A 22,361-nucleotide genomic window follows, 5' to 3' on the forward strand; every position below is an offset into this window, starting at 1 on the left:
GAGTGCCGCACTGTCGGAGGGGCAGTGCTGAGGGAGTGCTGCACTGTCAGAGGGGCAGTACTGAGGGAGCGCCGCACTGTCGGAGGGGCAGTACTGAGGGAGCGCCGCACTGTCGGAGGGGCAGTACTGAGGGAGCGCCGCACTGTCGGAGGGGCAGTACTGAGGGAGCGCCGCACTGTCGGAGGGGCAGTACTGAGGGAGCGCCGCACTGTCGGAGGGGCAGTACTGAGGGAGCGCCGCACTGTCGGAGGGGCAGTACTGAGGGAGCGCCGCACTGTCGGAGGGGCAGTACTGAGGGAGCGCCGCACTGTCGGAGGGGCAGTACTGAGGGAGCGCCGCACTGTCGGAGGGGCAGTACTGAGGGAGCGCCGCACTGTCGGAGGGGCAGTACTGAGGGAGCGCCGCACTGTCGGAGGGGCAGTACTGAGGGAGCGCCGCACTGTCGGAGGGGCAGTACTGAGGGAGCGCCGCACTGTCGGAGGGGCAGTACTGAGGGAGCGCCGCACTGTCGGAGGGGCAGTACTGAGGGAGCGCTGCACTGTCGGAGGGGCAGTACTGAGGGAGCGCCGCACTGTCGGAGGGGCAGTACTGAGGGAGCGCCGCACTGTCGGAGGGGCAGTACTGAGGGAGCGCCGCACTGTCGGAGGGGCAGTACTGAGGGAGCGCCGCACTGTCGGAGGGGCAGTACTGAGGGAGCGCCGCACTGTCGGAGGGGCAGTACTGAGGGAGCGCCGCACTGTCGGAGGGGCAGTACTGAGGGAGCGCCGCACTGTCGGAGGGGCAGTACTGAGGGAGCGCCGCACTGTCGGAGGGGCAGTACTGAGGGAGCGCCGCACTGTCGGAGGGGCAGTACTGAGGGAGCGCCGCACTGTCGGAGGGGCAGTACTGAGGGAGCGCCGCACTGTCGGAGGGGCAGTACTGAGGGAGCGCCGCACTGTCGGAGGGGCAGTACTGAGGGAGTGCCGCACTGTCGGAGGGGCAGTACTGAGGGAGCGCCACACTGTCGGAGGGGCAGTACTGAGGGAGTGCTGCACTGTCGGAGGGGCAGTACTGAGGGAGTGCTGCACTGTCGGAGGTGCCATCTTTCGGATGAGACGTTAAATTTGAAGCCCCGTCTGCTCTCTCAGGTGGACATAAAAGATCCCACGGCACTATTTTGAAGAAGAGCAGGGGAGTTATCCCTGGTGTCCTGGACAATATTTATCCCTCAATCAACATCACTAAAACAGATTATCCGGTCATTATCACATTGCTGTTTGTGGGAGCTTGCTGTGCGCAAATTGGCTGCCACGCTTTCTACATTACAACAGTGACTACACTTCAAAAAGTACTTAATTGGCTGTAAAGCGCTTTGAGACATCCGGTGGTCGTGAAAGGTGCTGGAGAAATGCAAGTCTTTCGTTCTTTTTTCAAAAAGATTTCTCTTTAAATTTCTAAAACTTTGCTTGCTTTGTCTTTTTTTTTTAAATTGGCGTTTCAAGAAAGTACGTTAGGAAGCTATTGTACATATAGGTGTACATTCAGACGTATATTTATACATGTATTGGAACAGGAGGAGACTGGTGTGGAGTATAAAGACCAGCACAGACTCGTTGGGCCGAATGGCCTGTTTCTGTGCGGTATATTCGATGTACCTCTATGTAAAAAGAAAAAAAAAAAAGGGACTTGCATTTATATAGCACCTTGCACGACCACCGGACGTCCCAAAGCGCTTTACAGACAATTAAGTACTAAAATATATGTCTATTCCAGGTTTCTTAGTATGACTGCGCAGAGGCCCTGCCAATCAGTAGTCTTATCAGTTCGGGTCATTGCTCCTTACTGCCTGTGGAGGGATTGCTGTTGAGCATGGTGGGTAGTTTGTGTTGAGTGATTCTACAAGACTGGGTGCCAGGCTGCTTGGTATTTCCCCAGTTCCAGGTAGAGGCTGAACAATTAGCAGATGTCCCATGTGTTTCAGCCACGTTTATCGTGGCGGGGGGTGGGGGAAGCTTCATTTCACCATATCTAGTAGCCAGAGCTGTGCCAGCCTGATCACTGTGGGACCCCCTGCCTGTTTGGTGGACAGGCCCAGCTAACACCGAGCTAGGTCATCTAGGAGTGCAAGACCGGTCAAGTTCCTAGTGGTCTCCTAGACTGCTGTCCAGAATATGTGGAGGAAGGTGCCCTTCTAGACTTGACTTTTAATGGAATAAGTGCTATTGATACCTGTTCAAAGTTGCTGAGACCACAGTAGAAGGAATGGCAAAGGGCACAGTGTGATCCAAAACGATAAAACTAGCTTGTGGGGCATTGGGAAGCTCAGATAGATGCATAGAGAAGCATGCAGAGTACAGAAAAGCCCAGATAAGAAAGTTCTCCAAGGACACTTTCATGTGGGTGTATAAGGCATGTATTACCATTGGTGTCTAGACCATCAGTCATGTGATAGAGCATATGGGCGCTTGAGTAGGCAGTAGCACACGATTTAGTTCAAATGTGATCTTTGCATTGTGATTGTGGGTGTGTGTACTCAGGATCAGCATGTTAATAACGCAAGCACTGACATTTATTAAACCTATTGATATTCAACCCGTCATTAGAATGGCATGATTGAATTTCATTTTCCCATATAATACAGGGATTCAAATCGGAGACCTAAAAGGTTGCCCGAGCCCAGCTCCAGAGACGTGAACACATAATCTAGATTGGCACTTCACTGCGGCACTGAGGTGCCATCTTTCACAGAAGACATTAACAAATACCACCAAAAAAAATCAATTATCTGGTCATGCATCTCAATGTTTTTTCTGGGACCTTGCTATGTGCAAATTGGCTACCGTGTTTTCTTATAAAACAACAGTCTTCACTTCAAAAGCAATTTACTAACTGTGAAGCATTTTGGGACGTCCTGAGGATGTGAAAGATGCGCTATGAATGCAAGTTCTTTTTGTCAGCTGTGGCTCAGTGGGCCGCACCCTCGCCTCTGAGTCAGAAGGTTGTGGGTTCAAGTCCCACTCCAGAGACTTGAGCACAAAAATCTAGGCTGACACTCCAGTGCAGTGCTGAGGGAGTGCTGCACTGTCGGAGGGGCAGTACTGAGGGAGCGCCGCACTGTCGGAGGGGCAGTACTGAGGGAGCGCCGCACAGTCGGAGGGGCAGTACTGAGGGAGCGCCGCACTGTCGGAGGGGCAGTGCTGAGGGAGCGCCGCACTGTCGGAGGGGCAGTACTGAGGGAGCGCCGCACTGTCGGAGGGGCAGTACTGAGGGAGCGCCACACTGTCGGAGGGGCAGTACTGAGGGAGCGCCGCACTGTCGGAGGGGCAGTACTGAGGGAGCACTGCACTGTCGGAAGGGCAGTACTGAGGGAGCGCCGCACTGTCGGAGGTGCCGTCTTTCGGATGAGACGTTAAACCGAGGCCCCGTCTGCTCTCAGGTGGACGTAAAAGATCCCACGGCCACTATTTCGAAGAAGAGCAGGGGAGTTATCCTCAGTGTCCTGGCTTTGGGATGTCCGGTGCTCGTGAAAGGCGCTGTAGAAATGCAAGTCTTTCTTTATTTCTTGAACAGATGTACTTGCAGTTTATGATGTGTCAAAAAAGGCATTTCTAACGGATTGCTATTGCTAGTTCAGGAGTACTTGTACATGACCCTTTCCCCTAGCAGGGAGGTCAATAACCAGGGGGCAGAGATTTAAAGTAATTGGTAGAAGGACTAGAGGGGAGTTGAGAAGAACTTTTCTCACCCAGAGGGTGGTGGGGGTCTGGAACTCACTGCCTGAAAGGGTGGGAGAGGCAGAAACCCTCATCACATTTAAAAAGTACTTGGATATGCTCTTGAAGTGCCGGAACCTACAGGGCTACGGACCAAGAGCTGGAAAGTGGGATTAGGCTGGAGAGCTCTTTTATGGCCGAATGGCCTCCTTCTGTGGTGTAACTTTCTATGATTCTATTCCATTGTTTAAATTGAAAAATGGTAGCAAGTTTACAAATACGCTGTCCTGACCATATGTAATTGGGTTTCTAAGAAATGCCCAATAGGACGGGCATTAATTAACTGCATTAGAAATGAAGGCGGTGATTTTGCCAGCCCTGGGAAGGCGGGTATGGAGGCGGGACTGCCAGGAAAATGGCAGAGTCTGGGGAGCGGGTACCCATCCCGCCCACCAACCCACCTCCGTGCCATCTTTCCAGGAGGTGGGTACCCGACCCGCGCCGGGTCCTGTCTCCTCCAGGCGGGAAGGGGATTAGTGCCAATTAACTGCCTAACAGGTAGTTTGAGCCCTAAAGTGTGGGCTTCCTGACGGCTCCGAACCGCGCCAGGGTCAGCGAGGCGCGCCATGGGTCTGCGGGGGTCGGAGGGGCCGAAATGTCCGGTGTGCAGGTGAGTGACGAGTGCAAGTGTGGAGAGGTAAGTGTGTGAGGTGAGTCTAAAGTGTTTTAATAAGATTACTTACCTTTGCTTCTTCCTCCAGGCTTCATCCCTTTAGGCTGCGGAGCTGCCTCATCTCACCGGCAGAGAAAGCAGAATGGCCGCTGTATTCTTAAATACTGCAGCCTTCTGCTTTCTGCTCAGGAAAGCTTTCGAAGTGAGTCTTGAGTAAAGGACTCAACTTAGAAGACAGATTGTCAGTGTTTGACAGCTTCACAGAGCTGTCAACAGATGAGATGAAACGTAATACGCTGACGTTCTCTGTCACCGGCTTTCCCTGAATTGGCCTGCTAAACCCGCTGGACGGGCTTAACAAGGTCAATCAAGGGAAAATAGTGTGGGTTGGCCGGACGTCGATGGAGGTTGGACTAAAACCCGACAAGCAGTAGTCCCGCCTCCATCACGTCCCCATTGATAAAATCACACCCTAAGAAAATGCTGGGAATACATTAGCATCTGGAAAGTGCAAAAATCGGTAACTATAGAAAGAAAAAAGAAAAACTTGCATTTATATAGCGCCTTTCACAACCACCGGACGTCTCACAGCGCTTTACAGCCAATGAAGCACTTTTTGAAGTGTAGTCACTGTTGTAATGTGAGAAACGTGGCAGCCAATTTGTGCACAGCAAGCTCCCGCAAACAACAATGTGATAACGACCAGATAATCTGTTTTAATTATGTTGATTGAGGGATAAATATTGGCCCCAGGACACCAGGGAGAACTCCCCTGCTCTTCTTCAAAATAGTGCCATAGGGGCCTCAGTTTAACGTCTCATCCGAAAGACGGCACCTCCAACAGTGCAGCACTCCTTCAGTACTGTACCTCCAACAGTGCAGCACTCCTTCAGTACTGTAGCTCCAACAGTGCAGCACTCCTTCAGTACTGTAGCTCCAACAGTGCAGCACTCCTTCAGTACTGTAGCTCCAACAGTGCAGCACTCCTTCAGTACTGTAGCTCCAACAGTGCAGCACTCTCTCAGCAAAGTACTGCAGTTTCAGCCTAGCTTTATGTGTTCACGTCCCAGGAGTGGGTCTTGAACTCACAAACTTCTGACTCAGATGGGAGTGCGCTACCCACTTTAAAAAAAAATTAATATACTTTATTGAACCTTAAGAACATTTACAACATCGTGATCATTTCATTGTATGATACAAATCAATTCTACCGCTCTGCACAGCCATTCCGCCACCACATTTTATCAAAACCTGAAGTTTAATTTGTTTCCTGTAACATATATTAATCGATTGTACTTTAAAAATTGGTTGTAAAATACTATCCTTAAATTCCTTTCTGAACAAAACATCCACAGAGCCTTATAATGATCTTTTAGCTTATATTTAAAATACTCTTTTAGATTGATTCTCCTCCCCTTAAAAAACAGAGCATTCCTTCTTTGCACAATCACGAATCTAGCCAAACTGAACATTAAATTAATTGCCGCTCCGCTAGACTCGGGCAGACTCTCCTGCAATCCCCATCTCAAAATCGAGTCCCACGGGATTCCTATTCTTGCACTTCGGTCCCCACCCAGCAAAAAAGCTTCACACAACTGTCGAACATAGTACTTAAAGTCATTTAACTGCGGACATAACACCAGTAAATGGGACAGAGTCTCATCCTGTGTCCCACACACTGGGCATGTTGCCTCCTCCACTCGTCCAATCTTGCACAAGACCGTCATGGTAAAAATCCGGTTATGAGCCAATTTGAAATCCAGTTCAATCCATTCTGGACATTTAAAATTCGCCCACACTCCCTTCCAAATCCTGTTGCAGTCCAGCTGTGGGTATATACTCTACCAAAACTCCTGACCAGCAGGTGTCTTGAATCTCCATTCTCTAAATACCTCATAGAAATCTCGAGTATTACAGTTGTCAAATTGGACTAACTCTCCCCCTTCCTCCAGTACAAAGCTTGGAAAAGCAGGACGCATTTTACTTCCTTTGGAGATTTCCGCATTTATTTCTTCCATCCAATCCTGTGGCATTGCCCTCACAATCTTCTCATACATGATTCCTATTGCTTTTCCTTCTACCTCCTGATCCTCCTCCCACACCATGTCCCTCACTATCGCTTCCGGCAACCAACCTGGAATCACCTCGTATAATACATCTTTCACAGATATAATCCCAGCTTTTATAAAAGCTTGATTAAATAAAACCTCTCCTTCGATGTTGACCCAACTGTTCAAAAATAAGGGCTGTTCTAAAAATTCCTCAGCCCCCTTGGGCATAAACTGCACACTTTTTAAAAATTGGGCCCAAGTCTTTACAACCCCCTTATAAAACTTAGGGAGAAGTTTAATCGATTTCAAAAACATATTATTGTATTCTATATACAATATCCCCATCCCTCCTATCCCACTTCGTTTTAAAAAATGCTCAAAACAACTCTTCCAAAAACTTGTATTTGACTTCTGAAGAAATCTCTTCACCCATTTGATTCTAAAGGATTTTTTCTTCAAATCAATATCTGGGAAATTGAGTCCTCCCTAATTTCTCCGTCCAATGATGGTATTGTAAGCCACCAAGACTGGTTTCCCTTCCCATAAAAACCTCACACAAGCCTCTCGGATGGACTTTTCCGCCCACTCAGGAATATCCTCCACCGTCAATAAGTACCATAGCTTAGAGAGCAAGAGAGCAGACACCACTGTCGCTCTTCCTTGCACTTTCAACCACCTTCTTTCCCATCTTCCCAAAATCTTTTAAATTTTCATAAGCTTCGGTTCCCAATTTAATCGATCCACTTCATCCCTGTCTTTCTTGCACCCCATATGCACCCCCAGAACTTCCAAAACCTCCACCACCTTAAAGGGACATTCCCCCAACCATTCCCCCCTAACCCTCCCTGCAACCAGGCATTGGGACTTACTATAATTCACTCTGGCTCCTGAAGCTCTACAATATTCCTCCACTACATCCATAGCTTTCCTCACTGACTCCCCATTTCGCAATGTTAAGGTTGTGTCATCTGCATATTGGTGTATCACTGACACCAGCCCAGAACTGGGGACCACAATCCCAACTACACCTTGTTTCTTTCGCATCATGTAACCTAATGGTTCTGCTACCAATGTGTACAGCAGTGGGGACAGGGGACAACCCTGTCTCACTAATCTCTGTATCGGAAAATACTTGGATAAAAAACCATTACATTTAACACAGCTAAATATGTTTGAATAAAAAATCCTTATCCACTGAATGAAATTTTCCTTGAAACCAAATGCTCCCAAAACCTTCAATAAAAACTCATGAGAGACCCTATCAAAGGCTTTCTCTTGATCTATCTTTAATGCATAAGCCTCACTCCCACTCTCTTCCATGAGCTCTATCGCATCTCAGACTGAGACCACAGAGTCTGCGATGTCTCGGCCTATGACTCCATAGGACTGAGAGGGCAAAACTATCTGCGGTAACACCTCCTTCAAACGATTTGCCATAGCCCTCGCCAAGATCTTATAATCCACATTTAACAATGTGATGGGCCTCCAATTCTTCAGATCCCGTCTATCCCCTTTATTTTTATATAAGCTGAGCTTATGATACCTCTCCTCATAGATGGGGCCAGGCTTCCCTCAATTTTAATTTCCTTAAAAACTTCTAAGAGCAATGGACTTAAAATCTCGAAAAATTCTTTATAAAATGTTGCACTTAGTCCATCGGACCCTGGGCTTTTCCCCCCCTTCATTCCACTTATTGCTACTTTTATTTCCGATAATCCTACTTCTTTATCACACATGCTTCTCTCATCCTCCTTTAAACCCTCTTCAATAAAAGCAGTAACCTTCTCCATCGCCAAATTGGAAATGTCTTTTGTATATAACTCTTGATAAAAGCTGATAGCCGCCTCTAAAATCTCCCCACTTTCATGAATGATCTTCTCCCCAACCTTCAACTCTTCAATTAACGATCTCTGTCGCAGCTTCTCTTGCTCTAGAAAATATCTAGTGCATCTTTCGCCCTCCAATGCATCTCTAGCCTTTGCACGGAGAATGGCCCCCTTGCATTTTTCAGCTTGCAATAATTCCCACTCTTCCTTTAGCACCCAGAACTTAGTCTCCGCTCCCTTATCCCCTCCGTCAACTGCTTTACAGACATCCGTAAACCTTTTGTTTATATGCTCTTCTCGACGCCGGTTAGCTGCCGCTCTCTCTTTCCCATAACATACCGAAAAAACTTTTACCTCATATTTGAAATTGTCCCACCAAACTCTTCTTTCTTTCAAGAACAAAGGTTCCTTCCGAGCATTCTTTATTATTATATTTATAATCCCTTATTTATAAGCAATTTCTTTCAGGTATTGATTGTTTAAAATCCACACCACTGAACCGCTTAACTCTGCTGTTCCTAATTCTAAGAACCAAAGCCGAGTGATCACTAAAAAATACTTTTTTATAATAAATCTCCATCACCTCAGAACTTAACCCTTCCCGTATTAACACAAAATCTATTCGGCTCTGCTTTAAAACATCACCCACCCAACCTGCTCTGGAGAACTCCCTTTTTATGGGGTTCCGGTCCCTCCATAAGTCTCTCAAATTTAAATTTGCCATCATTTTTACAATCATCTGGAGTTATCATCCTTAAAGGTCATCTGGGCTGAAATGTCCATCCAAGATAAAAATACATTAAAATCCCCCACTATACAAGGATTTTCCACCTCTGCTGCTTCAGTGAATAACCCCCGAAAAAACTTGCGACGCTTGCAATGGTCGTTCGGTGTATAGATATTAAAGAGATCGCAATTAAATCCCTCCATTTTTACCCTTAGCCGTAAAAATCACCCCTCAGTGTCCTTGTCCACCAAGGCAATGTTCTCTTTTATGGACGGACTCACCAAAACAGCCACCCCTCTACGGTTATTGTTTGCACAACTTGCAAACACCTCTCCCTTCCAAACCTTCTGAACTCTTTCTAGGATATCCTCATCCCAAAAGGTTTCTTGCAGACACAACAAATCCGTACCTTTAAAACCCTGCAACAACTGCTGCAATTTCTTCTCACCCCTCAGTCCGTTCACATTAATCGAGACCAATGTAATCATGGCTCCAAAGAAGGGAAGTATTCCTGATAATCTCCCCATCATTTAATCTCTGGCCCTTCCCTCCCCACATGCTCCTTCCCAACTTTTCGGCCAGCTGTTGCTTTTTCCTGCAGCCTCCGACTCTTTCTCACCTCCTGTTTGAACCTTCCCTGCTGTTTCAGCCTCTTCCTTGCATTAAGTTTGGGCCCAGGAGCTGCCCTTTCTCCCTCCTTCTGCCCCTCACTAACCTTTCCCTTTCCACATGATGCCACCCCACCCCCAACTTCCATGTCTCTGTCCCCCTCTAATTCCTCACTCTCAAGCTCTTCTGTAACCCCCTGTGCCTGCTCCCCGTCAGATACATCATCTCCCATAGAGAGTCTTCCTGCTCCAACAGTGCCGCTCCCTTCGACCTCATCTCCACCTCTGACCCTTGCTCCCTGATCCTTCTCTCTATGGGACAATGGCGCACCTATATTGTTCCCTTCTGGCGTCTTTGTCTCGCCGATCCCGTCCTGCTGCCCCTTTAAGGCTCCTGCCTCTTGCACCCTCTCCTTGTCTTGCCCCCTCCTGCTCACTGAGATGTCCGACTCCCCGTCATTCTTTGGAGTACTTACATTTACCATGCACCCGCCTCCTCTCCCCCCCGCGGACACCAGATTCTTTAGGGAGAGCTGAACCATATTAAGGCTCGAGTCTGCACTCGACCCGTGCTGCCCACTGCTGTCTTTGTTCTTTTCCACTGTACTTGGTGTGTTTTCCACCGTCTCCATCCCGTTGTCTGCTCCGCAATTTTCTGCCTCTTCCTGTGCTCTTTTCTCCTTCAATTTACCAGCTGTGTCCTCTGACTGCTCCGCCCGTTCCACTCACATCTCCTGCTCCTTTTCCCATCTCCTCATCACTCATAGAGCTTCCTTCTGCCTCACACTCACAGCAGGTGGGGCCTTTGTGACACACCCCACAGCTCGCCGCCTTGCAGATCCGAGTGATGTGTCCAGACTCGCCGCAATTATAACAGTACAAGTCTGGACAGTTTCTTACAAGATGGTCGTGTCCAAGACAATAATAGCAAACCTTCACTTGGTTATCATGCAGCACTCGAAAGTACTGCACTCCTTCCAGTGTCTCGAATTTCATGCTGTACGGTAATGACCTCACCCCCTCTGGGAATCGCACCTTTACATAACAGGTTCCATCTACTACCCGTGTTCCTGGATAGTACCTCCTCTTTATTGCTGAGCAAATTTTAATGTCCCACGACTCCAACTTTTTGATTAGCACATCGTCCTCAATATAAACTGGCAAGTTTAAGAATGAGACCACCACCTCTTCCGAATATAGCAGAGATACCTCCAAGAACTTATTGCCAACTTTCAGACTGAGTAAAAGTCTTTCCACCTCCTCTCGGCCACTGACCGTCACCTCGAACCCAACATTCGGCTTTGGTCGGCAGGCAAAGCAGCTTCCCTCGCCACAGTCCTCATGAACCGCTTGGATAATATCCCAAGCTCGTATCTCCTTATCGTCGCACTGAACTACCACCGTGTTTTCTTTTCCAAACCTCCTGGGGTCCCGGCCCAAATCTTTGGGCCTTTTTCTTTCCCTTCCAACCACAGTTTCTTCCCTAATTAAATTCATCTTGGGAACACTGTCCTCTGAGGGGCCCGGCACTCCGGACCCCTCAGCAGGCATCTGGCTGTTTTTGTGGGCCAAAAAGGCCCTAAAACCTGAAAACAAAAACCCCAAAACCCACCACCAACTTTTTACAAACTCACTCCAACACCCTGCTGCAATCAGGCAACCAGTAACACCTGGTTCACTCCTAGCCCCTCCCACCTAGAGAGTGCCGCCCACTGAGCCACGGCTGACACTGTGTACTGTGTAGAGAACCTTCATCAGAACCAATGCAGGGTCTCTGCCCAAAACATTAACCTTTATTTTCAGACCAATGAATCTGCTTTGTACTCCAGCATTTTTCTACTTTTGAAAATAAAATTTCCAGCATTTGCCACATTTTTTCCCCTTTTAGACACTGGTTTATTTCTTACTCTGAAGAAGTGGTTCAGCAGCATTACTGCAACCACACTCTACTTATCTTATCAGTTGTGTTAATTAGAATGCATCTGATCCTACAGAAAGGACACAGAATAAAATGGTGCAGATTACCATTGCGCCAACAAAAACAGTGAAAATTAGCTCTCAATTAAAGGACTCGTAGGGAGCCAACTGGGATTGAACTCCCAACATGTTTAAGAGCTTGATTCAAGGCTGCACTTTATCCCAGATTTATATAACGTTAACAAACCGATTGAACTTTGCCCTTGGGGCTGTGGATCCCACCTGAAGTCCCTTGGGTATTGCAGCCTTGTACAACAACACTTCTAAGTATTACCCATTACGTATGGAGAAAATTTGAGGAAAAGTTCTTGTGTGTTCACAGAATCATAGAATGGTTACAGCACAGAAGGAGGCCATTCGGCCCGTCGAGCCCGTGCCGGCAAGAGCACTTCAGCTAGTCCCACTCCCCCGCCCTTTCCCCGTAGCCCTGCAAATTTTTTTCCTTCAGGTACTTATCCAATTCCCTTTTGAAAGCCGCGATTTTTTTTTTTATTCGTTTGTGGGATGTGGGCATTGCTGGCAAGGCCAGCATTTATTGCCCATCCCTAGTTGCCCTTGAGAAGGTGGTGGTGAGCTGCCATCTTGAACCGCTGCAGTCCGTGTGGTGAAGGTGCTCCCACAGTGCTGTTAGGTAGGGAGTTCCAGGATTTTGACCCAGCGACGATAAAGGATCGGCGATATATTTCCAAGTCAGGATGGTGTGTGACTTGGAGGGGAACTTGGAGGTGGTGGTGTTCCCATGCGCCTGCTGCCCTTGTCCTTCTAGGTGGAAGAGGTCGCGGGTTTGGGAGGTGCTGCCGAAGAAGCCTTGGCGAGTTGCTGCAGTCTGCTGATTGAATCTGCCTCCACCACCCTCTCAGGCAGTGCATTCCAGATCCTAACCACTCGCTGCGTAAAAAAGTTTTTCCTCATGTCGCCTTTGGTTCTTCTGCCAATCACCTTAAATCTGTGTCCTCTGGTTCTCGACCCTTCTGCCAATGGGAACAGTTTCTCTCTATCTACTCTATCCAGACCCCTCATGATTTTGAACACCTCTATCAAATCTCCTCTCAACCTTCTCTGCTCCAAGGAGAACAACCCCAGCTTCTCCAGTCTATCCACGTAACATGGATTATTAGAAACATTCCCCATTTCCCCATGTGAATGATCAATTCACCCTGCCCTATATACATACTTATAAATAATGAGTCGCCAGATAATTTAAAGAATTACAATGAAACAGCATATCGAAACAAACTAATTAGATCATGAATGAATAAATACATAATTGTGAAAAGATTAACCCGGCCACATTGCAATTAGAATGACCTGAAATGTTCATACAATAAAATTGCATTTGACAGAGCTCTTACTACTCTAACAATCTACGACCCCTTGAATAGAAAACTAATTTAATGATTTTATCAACCGCTGAAGGAAATCATTCCAGTGCAATCATCTTCTGAATTTAAAATAACCTCATTATTACAGTGTGGTGAATATTTTTCACTTTTACTGTACATTCAAAATTATGCGTGCTGTGAGAGGCAACTTCATGGGTAGCTGGAATGCTGGGAGCACCAGCCTATTAGAATTGTGCAGTAAAGATCAACGGTGGGACTTTCTAGGAGAATCCAACACATTGTAACTTCAGCACAATAGCAAAAATTGGACCCTTCTATTCATCACCAATGATTGGATCCTCCCAAAATAGGAGGAACTGTTCCATTCTACTGGACTCGGTCGGTAATTGAGCCACGTAGAGGACTGGTTAACGGACAGAAAACAGAGAGTAGGAATAAACAGGTCATGTTCGGGTTGGCAGGCTGCAACAAGGATCAGTGCTTGGGGCCTCAGCTATTCACAATCTATATCAATGACTTAGATGAAGGGACCGAGCGCAATGTATCCAAGTTTGCTGACGATACAAAGCAAGGTGATAAAGTAAGCTGTGAGGAGGACACAAAGAGCCTGCAATGGGATAGAGACAGGTTAAGTGAGTGGGCAGTAAGGTGGCAGATGGAGTATAATGTGGGGAAATGTGAGGTTATTCACTTTGGTAGGAAGAATAGAAAAACAGAATATTTTTTAAATGGTGAGAAACTATTAAATTTTGGTGTTCAGAGAGATTTAGGTGTCCTCGTACCGGAAACACAGAGAGTTAGTCTGCAGGTGCAGCAAGTAATTAGGAAGGCAAATGGCATGTTGGCCTTTATTGCAAGGGGGTTGGAGTATAAGAGTAAGGATGTCTTGCTCCAATTGTACAGGGCCTTGGTGAGACCACACCTGGAGTACTGGGCACAGTTCTGGTCTCCTTATCTGAGGAAGGATATAATTGCCTTGGAGACAGTGCAACGGAGGTTCACTAGATTGATTCCTGGGATGAGAGGGTTGTCCTATGAGAAGAGATTGAGTAGATTGGGCCGATACTCTAGAGTTTAGAAGAATGAGGTGTGATCTCATTGAAACATAGAAGATTCTGAGGGGGGGATTGACAGGGTAGATGCTGAGAGGTTGTTTCCCCCTGGCTGGAGAGTCTAGAACCAGGGGGCACAGTCTCAGGATAAGGGGTCGGCCATTTAAGACTGAGATGAGGAGGAATTTCTTCACTCAGAGGGTTGTGAATCTTTGGAATTCTCTGCCCCAGAGGGCTGTGGATGCTGAATCGTTGAGTATATTCAAGACTGAGATCGATAGATTTTTGGACTCTAGGGGAATCAAGGGATATGGAGATTGGACGGAAAAGTGGAGTTGAGGTCGAAGATCAGCCATGATATTACTGAATGGCGGAGCAGGTTCAAGGGGCCGAATGGCCTAATTCTGCTCCTAATTCTTATGTTCTTATGTAGCCACCATGTCTCAGGGTTTATTCCTAGTCACTGATTCAGCCGATCCTAACTGGGGAGCCTAAATGTCCTTGAGCCAAGGAGGCAGCGGGGAGAACAAACCAACCAGGGCTTCTGCTCTTGATGGCTACTCAGAGACTCGTGCTGGCAAATTTACATGTGGATATCGGGCACGGACAGGATCAAGCTCGAATGTGGTATGTCTACACTGGAATCGCCTGCTGAGTTGCTGACACTTAGGGGTCGATTTTAGTTCAGGTGTGGGGAATTGGCGGGTTCCCCGAATTTAGTGATTCCGACACGGTTGTAAATGGGTCTGTGAGATTGATGCAATTTTAACTCAATTGGCCAATTGATTTCCAGCATGTGGGAAGCCTTGGCAATTGAGTATTTCCAGTCAGAAAGTCGCAGAATATGACGTCGTCATTGCTGCTGCTTCTAAGGTCCACAGCAAGCCTTGCTTCCTCTGCAGGCTCCCAAACTTCACCATTAAGATGGCACAGGAGCCTGCAGGAGCAACGGCCAGCGGGAGGGCCAGATCTGCCCCCAAATTTGATGAGGCTTCACTCCAGGCATTGCTGGATGGTGCTAGGGCCCACAGGGAGGCCCTGTTCCCTTCTTCAGGGAGGAAGAGGCCTCCCAGTCAGACCAAGGCTGTGTGGCTGCAGGTGGCACGTCAAGTCAACTCCTTGGGGCTCACACGAAGAACGTGGTTGCAGTGCAGGAAAAGAGAGCTCACAATAAAAGAGAACAAGCGAGGACAGGAGGAGGGCCACCATCAGTAGCCCACCTCACCCCCTGGGAGGGTGTGATCCTGGAGATCGTAGGACTGGAGGATGAGGCGCAAGTGGGGGGCGGACAGACGGGTGCATCACAGCAAGCTGGTGACAGAATAGTTTTCCATCTCTCTCATTGACATTGCATGAGTCGCTGATCATGATTCTGAAGCTATAACAGATGGACCTATGATCATCTGCAATATGCAATGTGCATGTAACCTTGACCTCACATCTCCAACTCTTTCCTTCACTCCCCCACAGGACTATCGGGAGCCTCCGTCCCCACTGTCCAGGAGGAAGAGCCTGAGCTTCCAGACTCCTCAGAGGAATCTGCAACCTCTGAGGGCGCAGCGTCATCAGAATTCAACGCACCTAGCACCAGCGCAGACACTCACACCTCGGTGGGACCTTTGGGACATAGAGCAGTGTTGTCACCTGATGTATCGCAGCTCACAAGTGAGCATCAGCAGATTGTGGAGACAGGGATAGCAGTGGAGAGTCCTAGTCGGAAGGCGCAGGACTCTGCCAGCTTGGCTCAGCTGCATGTCGACCCTCTGCCTCTAGGTCCATCTATAAGATCAGCGGGACTGGAACTCCAGGAACAGATGCAGGAGTCTCTGGCAGGTTTTGTCTCCAGGGTCGATGTGAGTGTGGAGCGAATGGAGGAGTCCATAGCGACCATGAGCACAGCCTTTGTGGAGTCACTGGCTCCTGACCACATCACCATGGAAAGGATGGCAGCCTCCATGGAGGGGATAAGTCACCAGGGTATGGAAAACATGGTGAGTGCTCATAATAGAATGACATCTCTTGAGGAGCGATGGGCATCTATTGAACAGAGAAACCAGACCTTCATGGAAGTCCTTCTGAGTAGGACTGCCAGTGCAGATATGGGTCCTCATGGCCCCGATGTGCAGCAAGGTGCTCTCAAGCCACTTCCAAGCGCTGGAGCCTTCTGGCCTGTGCAGCTTCAGGTGGGTGAGCAGCAGCTTGGCGCTCCTGCTGGCGTTCCTGCTGGTGCTGCTGCTGTTGGTGCTAGTTGGCTGGTCTTCTTCCTCATCTAATGCCCAGAAGGGAAGGAAATAAATGGCTCCCATGCTTCTGGTGGATGACTCCATTGAGGAAGCGCTGAGCGAGGGTGGCGAGTGGGGTCTCGCAGGAGGTCACACTGGAGAAGTGTGTGAGGCTCCAAACTTCCACAGGTGTGGCTAGGCCTGGTAAAAGTTCCCCAGACCTGAGACAACAAAGTCCTGCCACCTGCAAATGATGACTGATAAAATATCCTCTTTAATGTTGGACCTGCAGCTGATAGTCAGCAAGTTAATGGTGTTCACGCCAGGTTTTCAGGCGTCATCCCCACCAGGCGTGTTTTACGTGGGAAAAGGGTTAAACAGGCAAGGGCCTGTTAAAATGGGATTATAAAAGCCAATTAGTGCTGTTTAAGGGCCCTAAAGACCAGTCCTGCCTGTTGCAGGCGGGGCTGATTCGGGTCAATCAGACACATCTAGGTTAAAATGGCGTAGAGGCGGGAACGAGGCGGGGGGGTCACGACCCCTAGATTTTCCAATTTGAACCCCTCGCACGCCTAAAAGCCCGCCTCACGGCCCAATGAAAATCGAGGCCTTACTGTTTATATCATAAATGACGACCAACTTGGATGAGGTACTAAGCGGCTACTGGTGTCTGCACAATGGTACCTCAGCATAAACCATTGAAGAAATGGATAGGCCAGGGTTGTTTTCTTTGGAACAGGAGGCTGAGGGGAGACTTAATTGAGGTGTATAAAATTATGAGGGGCCTGGATAGAGTGGGTAGGAAGGACCTATTTCCCTTAGCAGAGAGATCAATAACCAGGGGGCAGAGATTTAAAGTAATTGGGAGAAGGATTAGAGGGGAGTTGAGGAGAACTTTTTTCACCCAGAGGGTGGTGGGGGTCTGGAACTCACTGCCTGAAAGGGTGGGAGAGGCAGAAACCCTCATCGCATTTAAAAAGTACTTGGATATACACTTGAAGTGCCGGAACCTACAGGGCTACGGACCAAGAGCTGGAAAGTGGGATTAGGCTGGAGAGCTCTTTTTCGGCCGGCACAGACACGATGGGCTGAATGGCCTCCTTCTGTGTCATACATTTCTACGATTCAATGAAAGGATGTCGGAATGTTGGAAGGAACAACAAATAGCTTTGCAGATATTATATTCCAGAAAACACAGACTGATCCGTTGTACAGCTTCAAACCAAGTAGAGGAGGGGGCAGGAGAGGAAATACATTGATTGGGAGAACAGCTCCTTGTGTTTCCAACCGAACCTGTGGAAAACTGGTTCCCCCAGCATGTTCCAAATCCCCGTACTCATTTACTCTGATGACAGTGATAGAATTTCGAGAACAAAATAAAAACCATTGATTTTCATTTACTCAAAGAATATCAGGAGTAATGTTGTGAAATTGTGCTCCTCACAGGGGGGCCTCGCCCACATTCTGGGAATTATTAAAATTAAGGGATAAAAATCATGGGAGGTGTGCAATTTCATAAAATTACCGTATTATAGTTTGACATCAGTTTTTGTGCAGTTGTCCACATTCTCTCACTACATTCAAATTTGAAATGAGCAAGAAATAATTTCTGTAGCGGCTGCTGTGTAATTAAAAGCACAAGTGTATCGTGAAAGTTGTAACTAATGTGATGAATACCACAAATGTGAAAAGGTAAAAATCACAGAAGCTTGGAGGGCAGATTAAAAATAAATGCCAAGGTGATGAAGTCAATGTTAATCACAAAGAGAAAGGAATGGTCAAAAGCTGACCTGAGTGCAAAGGAAAGACTTGCATTTCTATAGCGCCTTTCACGACCTCCAAACGTCCCAAAGCACTTTACAGCCAATGAAGCACTTTTTGAAGTGTAGTCACTGTTGTAATGTGGGAAACTCGGCAGCCAATTTACGCACAGCAAGCTCCCACAAACAGCAATGTGATAATGACCAGATAATCTGTTTTAGTGATGTTATTTGAGTTATAAATATCAGCCAGGACACCGGTGATAACTCCCCTGCTCTTCTTCGAAATAGTGCCGTGGGATCTTTTACATCCACCTCAGAGAGCAAATGGGGCCCCGGTTTAACATCTCATCCGAAAGATGGCACCTCCGACAGTGCAGCACTCCCTCAGCACTACACTGGGAGTGTCAGCCTAGATTTTTGTACTCCAGTCGCTGGAGTGGGACTCGAACCCACAACCTTCTGACTCAGAGGCGAGGGTGCTGCCCACTGAGCCACAGCTGACACTGTAAATATGAAAGTAGAGCAAGTGGTACTTGTGTAGTCCAATAACCTCAGAAACAGCAAAGAGGTTAAACAGAAAGTAGAGGCTGAAAATCATAGATTAGTACAGCACAGAAGGAGGCCAGTCGTACCGTTCAAGTCTGCGCCGGCTCTTTCGAAGAGCAATCCAGTTAGTCCCACTCCCCCACTCCTTCCTGCAATTTTTTTTTCTCCTTCAAGTATTTATCCGATTCAAAAAGAAGTGTTTAATAAAATTAATGAGCTTTTCCTGCAACTGTAAAATCAAGCTGGTGATAAAAAGTGATCAACAACGATGTACAGATGTGAAAATTCGACCTCAAAAGACACGAGAGTTGTGATCCGACAGACGTTTGGTGAAAAGTAGTTGTGCAAGAATAAAGATTAGCGAGAGGGTCCTTGAACCGCCACAAGAGAACAGAGAAAAGATGAAGCTGATTGTGATTTAAAGGTGAGATTAGAAAACATTCTTTACACAGCTGTGCTCTGCCGCAATCTATTGTTGAATCAGAGTCCATAAATTATTTTAAAAGGGAATTAGATAGTTTCCTGAAAATGAGAAACATGAAAGGAGGGAGCAGGAGCGTGGGATTTGAAGAAAAATACCAGCACAGGTTTGCACCGTACAGAAACATTCATATTGTAGACACATTATTTAGGAGTCACGGAGAACTTATTCGCATTACGGTCTGGTACGATTAATGGCTACAGGTCAAAAGGCAGGAAAAGAAGAACATGGTTAGATGTGAAAGAATGGGCAAGTGTAAAATCAGGGGCTGATACCATTCACCTGTGCAAAGGCCACAGGCTCTCACTGCTGGAGGAAAGGCACGGGGCGAGAGACGAAGAGCGCTCTGCTCTCACAGGGATCCCGCTCTCTTCACGTCAGTTCGCCCTCAGCAACTTAAAGCCCTGGAGCCACTTAAGGGGCGGCCAGACTGCGACGGGGGCAGACTGAAGGTGTCTGTAGGCGAGTTAACTAAACGGGCCGAGTCATGTTCATTTTAAAACGGATTATGGCTGTCATCTAAAACAGAAGGGCTCGCAGCAGTGGCAGGAGTTCTGGAAACCATGGGGATGGGGGTTAGGACTTTGAACGGCAGGTAATGTCGAGGTCTGAACAGCTGTTAGAACTTCCGAAATAGCCGCTGCGCTTAATACGTTTTAAGCGGCGCCGTTGTAATTGACACCTATGGCAACGGCAAATGGATCGCACCATTTGCCCAATATAGGCAGCTGACTGAGATAAGCGGAAGACGGTGTAAATGGTGGGGACTGTACTGAGGAAAAAATGGTGGACAGAAGTTTTTTGTTACATCATTTCGATTGATTCATTAGACTACTGTTTACATAGGGTGATGCAATATGATTATGCAAAGAATTTCACTATTAAATGTTAACCAAAGGGTGACATAACATTGTGACAACAACAACTTGTATTTATACAGCACCTTTAACGGAATAAAATGTCCCAAGGTGCTTCACAGGAGCGTTATCCACAAAACAAAATTTGACACTGAGCCATATAAGGAGATATTAGGACAGGTGACCAAAAGCTTGGTCAAAGAGGTAGGTTTTAAGGAGTGTCTTAAAGGAGGAGAGAGAGGCGGAGAGGTTTAGGGAGGGAATTCCAGAGCTTAGGGCCCAGGCAGCTGAAGGCACGGCCACCAATGGTGGAGCAATTAAAATCGGGGATGTTCAAGAGACCAGAATTAGAGGAGTGCAGATACCTAGGGGGATTACAGAGCTGGAGGAGATTACAGAGATAGGGAGGGGCGAGGCAATGGAGGGATTTGAAAACAAGGATGAGATTTTAAAATCAAGGCGTTGCTTAACCGGGAGCCAATGTAGGTCAGCGAGCACAGGGGGCGATGGGTGAACGGGACTTGGTGCGAGTTAGGACACGGGGCAGCCGAGTTTTGGATGAAGTCAAGTTTATGGAGGGTAGAACGTGGGAGGCCGGCCAGGAGTGCGCTGGAATAGTCAAGTCTAGGATAACCAAGGCATGGATGAGGGTTTCGGCAGCAGATAAGCTGGGGCAGTGGCGGAGACGAGCGATGGAGGTGGAAATGGACGGTCTTAGTTATGGAATGGATATTACATAGGATATACGGCACAGAAACAGGCCATTCGGCCCAACCAGTCCATGTCGGATATGAGGTAGGAAGCTCAAAAGGAAGTGAATCTTCTGGACAGTAAGTGTGCGCTAACATACAATTTTTGAAATAATATAGATATGTCGGGATGAGTAAAAATAACTACTTCAAACTCTAAGAACAGTAACTTCCTGAGCTCCTTTTAATCTTTTCTCCATCTAATGCCCATGAAATCAGAAGTAGTGTTATTCTCTCTAATACAGGTGCTACATCTGACAGTTTATTTAGATTTTTAATTCTTCCCACGATGCTCGTTTGGCAATTTGACACCTGAACCTCAATCTCCTGCATTTTTATGTGATGGCCTCCAAGCAATACAATCATCAGAACCAGAGAACACAGCAGGACTGAGAATAAATCAATACTCTCACACAGCACACAGCATTAACCAGACCAAAAAAACAGTAGCGAGCTATGACTGTTCCATTCATTAAGTATGAAGAGGATATGCTGAGGCTATATAGCAGCAGCAGAATTACAATGTTCAATCTTTGTGCTGAAATTATACTCCGAGGATGGAGTTACATGCCAAGTATCACAATTGATGCTTGATGATGCGTGTGTCAATCACTCTCCTGGCTTACAACGTGACTTGAAAGTCTCGGTCCTTACCCACTTGACCTTTTTGCAAGGTATCCATTATTTTGTAAGTAATAAGCAGGGTGAATGAATGTGGATGATTAAAATGATTCAGCAGGAAAGTTTAGCACAATGAAAATCAAAGGGTACATAGTTGAAGTCTTCCCCCCCCTCTCCGTGTCGGCCGTGGCTCAGTGGGCTGCACCCTTGCCTTGGAGTCAGAAGTGTGTGGGTTCCAGTCCCACTCCAGAGACTCGAGCACAAAAGTCCAGGCTGACACTCCAGTGCAGTGCTGAGGGAGTGCTGCACTGTCGGAGGGGCAGTACTGAGGGAGCGCTGCACTGTTGGAGGGGCAGTACTGAGGGAGCGCTGCACTGTCGGAGGGGCAGTACTGAGGGAGCGCTGCACTGTCGGAGGGGCAGTACTGAGGGAGTGCTGCACTGTCGGAGGGGCAGTACTGAGGGAGTGCTGCACTGTCGGAGGGGCAGTACTGAGGGAGTGCTGCACTGTCGGAGGGGCAGTACTGAGGGAGTGCTGCACTGTCAGAGGGGCAGTACTGAGGGAGTGCTGCACTGTTAGAAGGGCAGTACTGAGGGAGTGCTGCACTGTCGGAGGGGCAGTGCTGAGGGACCGCCGCATTGTCCGCCGTCTTTCGGATGAGGCTTTAAACTGTGGCCCCGTCTGCTCTCTCAGGTGGACGTAAAAGATCCCATAGCCACTATTTCGAAGAAGAGCAGGGGAGTTCTCCCCGGTGTCCTGGGGCCAATATTTATCCCTCAATCAACATCACTGAAACAGATTGTCTGGTCATTATCACATTGCTGTTTGTGGGAGCTTGCTGTGTGCAAATTGGCTGCCGCGTTTCCTACATTACAACAGTGACTACACTTCATTGGCTGTAAAGCGCTTTGGGGCGTCCGGTGGTCGTGAAAGGCGCTATAGAAATGCAAGTCTTTCTTTTTCCCCCCCCTGGACGTCTTATAGAATGGATTTATTTTAAAACACCTTTGAGCACTGAGGTAGCGAACACACCGAAATTACAGATGTCAGGGAAAGATGTGTAATTGATCGCCATCCATCAGTCAGCGACTGAACGGGAAGCAAACTGATCAGTAAAGTCAATACCAACTGCAACGCGAAAACAGCAGTTACCAAAAAACAAATGAGTTCATT

At 47.6% G+C, this 22,361-nt stretch overlaps 1 protein-coding gene across 1 annotated transcript in view; it reads right to left on the reverse strand.

Moving 5' to 3' along the window:
* ulk4 (unc-51 like kinase 4) overlaps window positions 1-22,361 on the reverse strand; it is a 585,662-nt gene that overhangs the window by 110,784 nt on the left and 452,517 nt on the right. The window lies entirely within an intron of this gene.

This window comes from Somniosus microcephalus, chromosome 5, assembly GCF_052327205.1.
Source record: "Somniosus microcephalus isolate GS21.2 chromosome 5, FLI_Smic_1.0, whole genome shotgun sequence".
Lineage (NCBI taxonomy): Eukaryota > Metazoa > Chordata > Chondrichthyes > Squaliformes > Somniosidae > Somniosus > Somniosus microcephalus.